The sequence below is a fragment of the Oratosquilla oratoria genome, chromosome 32, assembly GCF_046742065.1.
Source record: "Oratosquilla oratoria isolate Oo_2021 chromosome 32, ASM4674206v1, whole genome shotgun sequence".
In the NCBI taxonomy this organism is placed as follows: Eukaryota; Metazoa; Arthropoda; class Malacostraca; order Stomatopoda; family Squillidae; genus Oratosquilla; species Oratosquilla oratoria.
Window position 1 is genome coordinate 10701436 of NC_134808.1, and position 12934 is coordinate 10714369.

The following is a 12934-nucleotide window of genomic DNA, read 5'->3' on the forward strand; positions in this document are numbered from 1 at the left end:
AGGCTAGGGAAAAAAAAAATCGAGGAGAGGAAGACAGAAAAATTGGAAAAGGCATTGTTGACAATTGCAGAGACTAACCTAAATTACTTTACAGTTTGTCAACGGTAAATTAAAACAAATGGAAAGAATCTCAATGGTAAAAGTGGGAGAAGTCTTTGAAAATGCATCAACTCAGGCTGAAGATTAACTACTGTTTCCAATCAATTTTGCTAAGAAAAATTGCTTGGAAAAGGAGAAAAGTGAGCATTGTAATGTTGGGTTAAAATATATAAAAATGGAAATAAGTTGAATATATAAACTACTGGTAACATTAAATAAGATTAAAGCTTGAGATTCTGATGGGGTCTGAAATTTAATACTTTAAGATTGTACAGGACAGCTGGCAGAAAAGTTTCATAATCTAATTGTATGTTCACAAAAGAAAGATAGTATTTCAGGATTGGAAGTAAGGAGATATTTCTGAATTACAGACCACTGTCCCTGACCAGCATGGTAACTAAGCTTTGCTCAAGATTTGTGAAAGGCGAGTGGGTTGAATACCTTGTAAATATTAACATTTTAGCAAACAAACAACTCGGCGTCAGAATTGAAATGTAATGTCTGTCAAATCTGTTAAGAGCAGTTGATGTGCTTCAAGACACACACACACACGCGTGCGCGATCATGCGTCACTAATTTGATATGTTTCTATTCAAGGCTAATAGATATAATACAAGAAAGAGATGGATGGGCTGATTGTGCATTTCTAGACCTAAAAAAGGCCTTTGACAAAGTACCACATAAGAAGTTGCTTATGAAATTAGAAACTGAAGGAGGAATACAGGGCAAACTGCTTAAATGGATGGAAGACTTTTTGCAAGAAAGAAAAATGAGAGTAGTGATAAGAGACAAATACTCAAGATGGGATGAAGTAATAAGCGGTGTTCCACAAGGAACAGTTCTGGCCCCAATAATGTTTGCTATATATATTAATGATATGGATGAAGAAATTGAAAGTTATATGAGCTTCTTTGCAGATGATGCAAAACTATTAAAAAAAGTGAACACGGAAGAAGATTGTAAGTCACTACAGAGTGATCTAAATAAAGTATGGGAATGGAGTAGGAAGTGGGAGATGGAGTTCAACACTAAAAAGTTTAGTATAATGGAATTTGGAAAAAGCAAAAACAGAATAACAGGATCATATAAATTGGGAGAAAAAGGAATAAAAAAAGTAGAAAATGAGAAGGACCTGGGAGACATTGTTATGAATAATATGTCCCCTGAGAAACATATAAACAACATTTTTGGAGAAACTTATAATTTAATAAGAACAATTAATGTGGCATTTACATACCTGGATGAAGAAATGGTGAGGAAAATTCTAATCACTCTGATAAGACCAAGATTGGAATATGCTGCAACGATGTGGTCACCAAGTACAAAAATATGTATATAAAAAAACTTGAAAGAATACAAAGAGCAATTACAAAATTGGCACCAACACTCTCAAAACTATCATATGAAGAGAGACTAGCAAAACTTGAACTACAGACACTAGAGCAAAGAAGAGAGAGAGGAGATTTGATAGCTATTTACAGAATCATGAAAGGCATAGAAATTATTGATAGAGAGAATCTGATAAAATGGGATGATAGAAATACAAGAGGGCACGGAAAGAAAATCAAGAAAGACAGCTATAGAAGAGACCTGAAAAAGAACAGCTTTACTCACAGAGTAATAGACAGTTGGAACAAGTTAGATGAGAAAGTGGTGTGTGCAAAAACAATGCATGAATTTAAAAATAGTTTAGATAAAATGAGATATGAAGACGGGACATCACGAGCATAGCTCCCCTTCCCGTAAAATACAACTAGGTAAACTAGGTAAATACACACACACACACACACACACACACACACACACACACACACACACACACACACACACACACACACACACACACACACACACACACACACACACACACACACACACAAAGAGAAAGTCCCCCCTATGAAAGAAATAGAAGTAACAAAGAATGAAATAACGAAACACTTGAGTAATCTTGATGTTAGAAAATCGCATGGACCAGATGAAATAGCAAACTGGATTTTGAAAGAATGCAGAAATGAACTGGAAGACAAAATACATAGCATAATGAATAGTTCCTTGAAAGAAGGAAAAATTCCAGAAGATTGGAAAAAAGCAAATATAGTACCTATATATAAAGGAGGAAATAAAGAAGACCTTACCAAATATAGACCAGTCTCTCTAACAAGTACAATAGCAAAAATTTGTGAAAGAATTATCAAAAGTAAATGGGTAAAATATTTAGAAAAACAAAACAAAACAGCGTGCTAAATCCAAGGCAATTTGGATTCAGAAAAGGACGATCATGCGTCACTAATTCAATATGTTTCTATTCAAGGCTAATAGATATAATACATAAAGAGATGGATGGGCTGATTGTGGATTTCTAGACCTAAAAAAAGCTTTTGACAAAGTACCACATAAGAAATTGCTTAAGAAATTAGAAACTGAAGGAGGAATACAGGGCAAACTGCTTAAATGGATGGAAGACTTTTTGCAAGAAAGAAAAATGAGAGTAGTGATAAGAGACAAACACTCAAAATGGGATGACGTAATAAGCGGTGTTCCACAAGGAACAGTACTGGCCCCAATAATGTTTGCTATATATATTAATGATATGGATGAAGAAATTAAAAGTTATATGAGCTTCTTTGCAGATGATGCAAAACTATTAAAAAAAGTGAACACGGAAGAAGATTGTAAGTCACTACAGAGTGATCTAAATAAAGTACAGGAATGGAGTAGGAAGTGGGAGATGGAGTTCAATACTAAAAAGTTTAGTATAATGGAATTTGGAAAAAGCAAAAACAGAATAACAGGATCATATAAATTGGGAGAAAAAGGAATAAAAAAAGTAGAAAATGAGAAGGACCTGGGAGTCATTGTTATGTCACCTGAGAAACATATAAGTAAGATTTTTGGAGAAACTTGTAATTTAATAAGAACAATTAATGTGGCATTTACATACCTGGATGAAGAAATGGTGAGGAAAATTCTAATCACTGACAAGACCAAGATTGAAATATACAGCAACGATGTGGTCACCAAGTACAAAAATATGTATATATAAAAACTTGAAAGAATACAAAGAGCAATTACAAAATTGGCACCAACACTCTCAAAACTATCATATGAAGAGAGACTAGCAAAACTTGAACTACAGACACTAGAGCAAAGAAGAGAGAGAGGAGATTTGATAGCTATTTACAGAATCATGAAAGGCATATAAATTATTGATAGAGAGAATCTGATAAAATGGGATGACAGAAATACAAGAGGGCACGGAAAGAAAATCAAGAAAGACAGCTATAGAAGAGACCTGAAAAAGAACAGCTTTCCTCACAGAGTAGTAGATAGTTGGAACAAGTTAGATGAGAAAGTGGTGTGTGCAAAAACAATGCATGAATTTAAAAATAGTTTAGATAAAATGAGATATGAAGACGGGACATCACGAGCATAGCTCCCCTTCCCGTAAAATACAACTAGGTAAATACACACACACACACACACACTAAGGTCTTAAATGATAACAGAAGTACTATCAAAAGCAGCAAAGCTGGCAAACAGTCATTTTTTTTTAAATGTATGGATAAAAAAAGAAAAGAAAAAAGAAATGATCTATGAGAAAAAGAGAAAGAGACACTTAGAGATGAAGCAATTTAGAAAAAAAAAAAAAAAACGAGAGAAGAACCAAGACTGAAAAGGGTGAGTTATTTTTTGGAGAGTACTGGACCTGAGGCTGAGAAAATGGTAAATAAAAGAAGAAGAAGAAAAAAGAAGAAGAAGAAGAAGAAAAAGGAAACATAAACCAAAAAAAGAGAAGAAAATAAAATTTTTAAATAACATACACTAACATAGACGGCATGATTTCAGGACTAAAAAAATCAAACGACAATCTATCAACAGAGAAACCAGACATAATGGGAATTGTGGAGACAAGTTAAGAGTTCCACTACCATTAAATACTGTGAGACAAGGTCTATACAACCATTGGCGAAAAATAAAATGCAGAAACAGGGTGGAGGAGTCATATTTTTGACTAAGAAAGGTGACAAAAATAACAGAAAGAAAAAATAATGTGGAATTGGTTATGTTTAAAGTTGAAAACAGAAACATGAAAAGTAGAAAATTTATAGTAATATATGTGCCCCCAAAAACACAGCCTTGGACATATAATGATAATTCCAAAATAATGGAAGACACAAAGAATGGATCAGCTGAATTACTCAAAGGAGGAATCGTAGTAATTATGGGTGACTTTAACTCAAAAGATGTTGGAAAGAGATGACAGTGAAAGATGGAGAAGAACTTTGGGGAAATATTCTACTGGATATGACCATTGAATATCCACTGACTCAATGGGCAAAGGAAAATACCCGGTATAGAAACAATGAGGAAGCGTCGAGACTAGATTTAATATTTACGCCTGAAATTGTTGATAAAATGGAATATAAGACACCAATTGGGGAGAGTGACCACATACTAATAGAGTTCGAATTAAAAGCACAAATTGATTTGAAACTACTTAAATGAAGGCACAAAGATGGAAGAGAAATGGAACATATAAGAAAATTACAAGGAGGGAATAGACAAATACATACCAAAGAAGAAACAAGAACGGGTGTACAAGAAGTGTAGTGAGGCTAATGATAGAAGAGATAAAGCCTGGAAAAGGTGGAATAAAGAAAAAATGGCAAATATACATCAAACTAAGAACTGAATAAGTAAAAATACGCAAGAAAGAAAAAAGAAAATATGAAAAGGAAAAAAAAAAAATAATAATAATAAATAAATAAATGCAAGGACCAACCTAAATTATTTTACAGGTATGTCAATTACAAACTAAAGTATAAATATGAAATAGTGAAACTGCGTGAAGGAAATAATGAATATATAGAGGGTGTAGAAATGGCTGAAATTATGAACAAACATTTTAAATCTATATTCACAATTGAAAGTACACAAAATTGGGAGGAAGGACAGAAAAATCCCCCCCAATGAAAGAAATAACTGTGACACAGAAATAAATAAGGGACCAAATAAAAAAAACCTTGACATCAGAAAATCACACGGGCCGGATGGAATTGCAAATTGGATATTAAAAGAATGTATAGATGAACTAACGGACAAAATACACAAGATATTTGATTTCTCACTCAAGGAAGCAAAAGTACCACAATATTAGGAAAATGCAAATATTGTACTAATACAAAAAGGAGGGACAAGGAAAATTCAACCAACTATAGACCGGTCTCCCTTACAAGTACAATAACAAAAATATGTGAAAAGGTTACATCAAAAGTAAATGGATTAAACTTTTGGAAGAGAATAATATACTAAATCCAAAACAATTTGGATTTAGATGTGGAAGATCATGTGTCACAAATTTGATTTGCTTTTACTCGAGACTAATAGAAATAATGTAAGAAAGGGACAGATGGGCAGATTGTGCCTTCTTAGATTTACAAAAAACATTTGATTAAATACCACAGAAAAAGCTACTAAGAAAAATTGAAACAATAGGTGGAGTACAAGGAAAGTTATTGGAATGGATGGAAGATTTCTTAAACGGGAGAAAAATGAGGGTGGTACCTAGAGACAAGAAATCGGCCTTGGAAGAGATGATAAGTGAAGTCCCGCAGGGTTCTGTATTGGCTCCAATAACGTTTGCCATATATATAAATGAAATGGATGAAAGTGTGGAATGTTATGTGAACTTCTTTGCAGATGATACAAAACTCCTAAAGAAAGTAAGTACAGAGAAAGATTGTGAATCATTACAAAATGGCTTGGTCAAAGTCTGGGAATGGAATCAAAAGTGTAAAGTGAACTTCAACATCAAGAAATGTAGTATAATGGAATTTGAAAAAAAAAGTAAAATTAGAATATAGGGGCAATATAAAATTGGTATAAAGGAAATTAAAAAAGTTAACTCGGAAAGGGACCTAGGAGTAATTATCAGCAAAGACATGGCACAAGACAAACATATCAACCAAATAGTCGGAGAAACCTTCAATTTGCTAAGATCAATGAAGGTGCCCTTGGACTACTTGGATGAAGAAATGGTAAAGAAAATATTAGTTACGTTGATCAAGGTTGGAGTACTCTGCGACACTATGGACACCCAGTACTAAAAAGAACATAAAGAAATTAGAAAGAATTCAAAGAGCAACGACAAAGATGGCACCAACACTCTCCAAATTGACATACGAACAAAGATTGGACAAACTGGAACTACCAACCCTGGAAAAACAAGAGAAAGAGGAGATCTACTAACCATCTACAGAATTATGAAAGGGATGGAAGTCCTTGATAGAGATTATTTATTAAAGTGGGATAAAAGAAAAACAAAACAAGAGGATATGAAAAGAAACTTAAAAAGGATAGTTATAGAGGAAATCTGAAAAATAATAGCTTCCCATACAGAGTGATGGATATCTGGAACTAATTGAATGAGGAAGCAGTGGGTGCAAAAACTATACAAGAATTTAAGATGAAACTGGATGATGAAAGATACAAAAACGGGTCACTACAAGCATAGCACTCTTCCCCTAAAATACAACTAGGTAAATACACCTAGGTAAATACACACACACACACACACACACACACACACACACACACACACACACACACACACACACACACACACACACACACACACACACACACACACACACACACACACACACACACACACACACACACACACACACACACACACACACACACACACACACACACACACACACACACACACACACACACACACACACACGTCGTTCGAAATGACAGCGAAGTTTGGAACTCCAGGAAAAATTCAAGTTTCATCGATATCAACAACGAGGGAGTACATTTCTTGTATTAGTAGGGAAGGGGAAAGCTCGTGGTGTAGTGGTAAAGTGAAGAAAAAGGAGAAAGAGAAGGATTACTGAGGAAAATGGAAGGAAATGAGGAAGGGGACGAATGGCCCCCGGATGTTATAAGGGGTGTAAACAAAAGGAGTGCAGAACACAGATGAGGAAGAACAAGGAAGCAGATGTGTCAAAAGCAGATGTATAAATAATAGCAGCTCACTGGGAAGAGAAGAAAAAGGGTTTTGTGGATTTCATGAGGGAGGAGGGAACAACCTCCTCCGACTAGTAAATCTAGAGGAGAAACTAAAAAAAATGAACGAAGCATGGGAGGATAAGTTTAACCAGTTAACACCAGTTACACAAAGAGTTGAGAAAACTGGAAGAACTAAAGAAGGAGAACCAAAACCTAAAAAAAAAAAAAAAAAAAAAAAAATAGAAGAATTAGAGAGACAGTTAAAAGAAGTAAAAGATGAGAATGAGGAATTAAAGAATAATAATAATGAAGAGAATACAGAGTCCATAGCAAAAGAAGCACAGGGTTGGAGAAAAGTCAAGGAGAACAACAAAATTGTATTTAGAAATATTGTGACAAAGCGGACAAAGAGAAATGTATAATTATATTAGGGATGGAAGAGAAACATAGTCCAAATAGGACCACAGGAGTAAAATAGCAAAAGGAAAAAGTAAACAAGATATTAGAAGTAGTTCAAGAGGATGAATAAGAAACATGGAAAGAAATTGAAGAAATATATGAAATAGGGAAATACAATACAGATAAGATCAGACCAATTAAGATCAAATTCAGGTCACTAACGACAGCAGAGAATATCTTAGCAAAAATAGGGAAACTAGCAAAAAATGATCAATATAACAGATATGGATAAAAAGAGAAATTAATAAAGAGGAAAGAGAGGATGAGAAAACAAAAAGACTAAAAGCTAAGGATAAAACGAGAAAAGAACAGTCAGACAAAGAGAAATTCTATTGGAGAGTAGTGAATATGAAAGTGAGGAAATGGTTCATAGCAGAGAAAAACGGATAGGAAACAGAAAATACGATGGAAGTAGCAGAAAATTAAAAGTGTCTTACACAAACATAGATGGCTTAATAACAGGCTTGAACGAACTGAATGATTACCTGAAGGAAAAAGAACCGGACATAATGGGAATTGTAGAGACAAAATTGAAAAGACCACTACCACCCAACAGTGTAGGACATGGTGCATATACTTATTGTATTAGAAACAGAGAGGTAAAACAAGGGGATGAATTTATGTTCCTGACTAGGAAGGATATAAATGTGAGGAATGTCAGATATGGAAAGAATAGAGTAGAGATGATTATGATGGAAGTGGAGGACAGGGATGGGAAGAGCAGGAAGTTTGTAGTAAATTATGTGCCTCCCAAAATGGCTTCATGGGAAGAGAGAGAACACCAAATATGTTAGAAGACACAAGGACAACACTAAATAAGATAATGGGTGATGGAGGGAGAATAGGTATGATGGGTGACTTTAATTGTAAAGAAATCTGCTGGGAAGATATGACAGTGAAGGGTGGAGAAGACCTATGGGGAAATGTATTACTTGATATGATTATAGAACATACAATGACACAATGGATACAAGAGAATACTAGGTATAGAAATGAGGAAGAACCATCGCGACTGGACCTAATGATCACATCAGAACCCGAAATGGTGGACAAGATTGAATATAAGACGCTAATAAGTAAAAGTGACCACATATTAGTTGAGCTGGAAATAAATGAGGAAAAATACATGGAAAAAACGAACAGTATAGAAAGGGAAGATTGATGTATGGAAAAACAAATTTGATAAAAGAAGAGAATCATTTAAAAAAGCTGACAGGGAAAGGATATACAAGGAGGAAACGTCCAACTTTGTCCTCTACAAATTCCTTATTAATGATAGAAAACTGGGCTCGTGTCCAACAAAAAGAGACATTGGGCAGTTCTCTTTCCTCTGCTAATAGGAAGGGAGACCAAAGGAACAATGGAATCTGTTGAATTATGAAAATTAAATACTTTCCCTTCAGAAAATCATTTGTAAGGCAGAACAGCCCTTAACCCAGAGCATTCCAAAGAACCATGTCCATGATTTAGGCATCTATTGCACAGTCCTAACTGAGCTGCTCTAGCTTTCCTGTGCTTAAGGGATTTATATGAAGTAAACTTCGAACTAGCATGGTCGGAAGCGGGGTAAAATTTACATCTACTAATAGACTTCTTAATGGGATTAGAATTGGCCTTAAAGGAGCCATCAACTGGTTTTTTCAAGGAAATTTCCTTGAAAGCAAGAGAGCTGGTAGTAAGACTTCGTTTAGGTTTGACACCAAGATCATCTGATCCCATTTTAAGTCTAACCAAAACTGACTGGTAAACTTCCTTGAGTTGATTAAAATTGGGTAATTAGAATTAATCACCCGAGACAATTCAATTAAATTTTTTTTTGGCAATTTAACCAAGATTAATTTACTTATCAAGAGGAGGCCCTCGCTTCCTGGCCTAGTGAAATCTACCCCAATTCCCTTAAGGTCTTGTAGCTTGGAATCTACAGACCTAATGTAACTTTCAAGGTCTCTCAAGAGTGAGACCTCCGGTGCATTAATAATGGAAATCAACACCTTATCAAGAATTTCTTCCTTGTTGAAATACAACTCATCAAGAAGAATGAAAGCAGAGTCAAAACTTGAATCATCCACTGGTAAGTTCTCTACTAAATGGAAAGCCTCCCCTCTGAGGTATCCCTTCAAATAAATTAACTTCTGACTATTAGTCAGATTGGGGATACCAGCTAAGGCATTCAGAAACCCTTTTTAAAGTTTAAATAAGCAAAAGGATTGCTGAAATTGTTCTCGAAATGTTGAAGAACAATAGGAGGAAGAGGAAGTTTTACAGAATTATCAGTGGACTTGTTTAGTTTTTCACCTATTTGAGATTCAAAAACTCCCCTTAACTCTTGTCTCCGTTCCTTATAAGGAGACAATTCGAGAAGAACGGACAGGCGGTAAGCTCTGAATTTCTCCATATCCTCGTCCTTTTCTTCTTCGGGGAGCAATTCATCAATTCCCTCGTCCAAATCTTGTATTTTTGAGAGGAAATTCTCAATCTGAATTAACATATCGTCAAGGACGGAAATAGATAAAGAATCGGATTTAGCATTAAGAGCTTTAAAGTCCTTAGAGATAAGCCCCTTTTTATGGGCTCTCTGTCTTCGGAGTCTTTGCAAAACTTCCGAAGCGGAAAATGTCTTATCGTGGCTAGCCATAACGACGCCAACCCAAACAATTCGTCACAAATACACGAACAAAATAGTCGTGCTGAAAACCGTCTTATAGACTAAGCACAACGAAGATAGAAATTAAGTAAAAATAATTTTGATTTAAATACTAGCTTAAATTGGATAAAGGCAACAGATCAAAAGAAACCACGACAAAATAACAATAGAGGCCACCAAGAATAGAGAACTATTCGGAAATTTCCGAATGTTCACGAGAAAAACAAGGTACCAAAGCCGGCAAATTTCCCGAAAGTTAAAAAGGTCCTCAAATGAGGAAATTAATAAAACCGAACAAACTCAGTATAAAGAACAGGAAACCGGACTTCGTACCCACACACTATCGTAACCTTAATAAAAAACGCTTACATAGCGGCTTACGACACAAAGGGTATGTCACAACTTTGGGTTGTGACACACGGCCTACCCTTACTTCTCATTTTCTTACGTCTGCTCTCAAACCACAGTTACCAAATACTTTCGCTCAAGGGCCTAGCCGACGCAGGTTCCACAGCTTTTCGTCTCCTTTCAACCCTTTTCAGCCATCAACTCCCTCTACTCCTTGGAATCACCGGAACTCTTAAGACCTCTAGCAACTACTTCTTGATATTTTTTCGTCTCCTTATCCTCATTAACTATTGTGCCAATTTGACAATCAGTTACAGTGCCTTAACGAATTTGAGAGAGACTTCTAACTGCTCAAGAAAAACCTCCCCCCTCCCTTTAGTTCCAAGTGTTTACATATGCCTGCAAGCAAAGTCACGAATGTTTAATATTAAGTGTGGGATTCCACAAATTATCAAGTTTACTGTTCCTTTCTGCAGTTGTAAGTTGCTACTTTATGAATAGAATTAGTGTATTCCTTCAAATGTTACCGTTCGAATCAGGTCTAACGGTTATACCCTCACCCCCTGAGCGCTTGCTATTTATTGTTTAGGCTAGTTTTAATTAGACTAGTTAGGATCATATCTTCCACTCTCGTGAATAGTGACTACCCTCAAGGAACAATTAGAACTGCTTCAACGTCCACATACACAGCGCACGGCGCACCCTACGGAACTATTGAGTTGACATTGCGAAAATCGGCAACGGTGTATGCCATAGTGTATGGGCAGGCGGCTGACCCGGCGGTGCCGAGCACTGGGCAGTTATTCCCCCTGGGTCCCTACAGGGAGGTCGGGCCGCTCGTATTCTCGGAAGTGCAATCGCGCCCTACCCTCCCATATGGTGGCTATCGAGGATTTGCTTCATTAAGTGACCGATTACGCACTGTCAGACTCTACGCGAGTGATTCAAGTACAAAATCCCCCGGAGACTTATCGAATTTAAGACAGTGACGCCTAGACAATCGTGGGAACGGATTTGAATGGTGTCGTGACGAGGTCAGCCTCCAGTGAACACACCACCCTTGTGCTATTCGACTATTTGTATATCCTGCCCCCCCCCCTTTTTCGGGACATCCGGACCTGAAAGGAACTTGATAGTGCAAAATAGGAAACCCCCTACGAGATCAAACCCGCGTCCCGCCATGAAGTGTCCAACAACGAAGATGGCCAGGGTTCCCGCCATGCTCAACGGCACAGTTATCCTTCAATAGCAAGCGCATCCTGCCTGAACGAGGGACCCGCGCCTATTTGAAGACACCCCCGCATCCAGCAGAAGACGCTAAGAGAATACGACCTAGTGTTAAGTACAGTTAGATATCATAGTTGCGCGCAGGGATAAAGTAGGATACATAAGTGAAATTAGGTTGTCTGTTAAATCAGTCAATGATTAGTGTGTAGCATGATTACAATGTTTGATTGTATAATCAGTCTAGATCATTAAATATCACAATAGGATGATCTGTTTGATTAGCCTAGGACGATCTACTTAATGAGTTGTCCCCCCACCCCCCTCTCTGACTTATGTACACGCGCGCCGAGAAGGGAGTGCGCGTGGTCCCGGTCGGTGGTACAAATCTCCTGGACTTCGGCTTCCCACTGTAGCTGTCTATCTCCCTTCATCTCACCTAAGGTAGGTATTTCCCACGCCCCCACAACCTCCACCTCCTCCTTCCACTGTCCAGGGATTTTGTGACACGGTAATAAGTTAAAGTTGAAATCGACTACTAAAGTTAGATTTAAATATTTACGTAAATTCTCAAATTCCGAATTAGAAAACTAAATCCGAGAATTCTGATTAGTTAGAGAAGACTTTTAGTATTGTTGTAATTAATTGACTACAAACTGCGAACGTTAGAGAACTTACCTGGTTGAGTTCTCTAACTAATCGTCGGAACTGGTGTATTCTTGAGGCTTCGATGTAATTGTAGAAATCCCTTGCTGAGGTTTATTTGTCCTTCTGGTACCAGAGTTGAAGCTTGTCTCACGTTCAGTTAACTAAACTTAGTCTCGTTCGGCTGGGATTCTTACGCGCTCGTAAAACGGCTTCGAAGCCACGGGACAACTGATACTTTAAGTAAGTTCTCAAAGTTCCCGATATGTTAATAAAAATTACAACATAATCTTAAATAAATAATAAAGAGGGATGGGAGTTTAATAATATATCAATCAAAATTACGATAGTGTGGTACGAAGTTACAGGAAAGGTTCCCGATTCGAAATTAAACAAGCTTTCGGGAAATTGCCGTAGCTCAAGTAAACAATGCAATTCCCTTAACAACAATTACCACAGTATAGCAGTGAGCCAGATTAACTAGGACTTAGT

The 12934-nt window shown here is 36.6% G+C and overlaps 1 protein-coding gene across 3 annotated transcripts in view; it reads right to left on the bottom strand.

Annotated features, from left to right (window-relative positions):
- Septin4 (septin 4) overlaps nucleotides 1–12934 on the bottom strand; it is a 309607-nt gene that overhangs the window by 69099 nt on the left and 227574 nt on the right. The gene's annotated exons all lie outside the window — the stretch shown is intronic.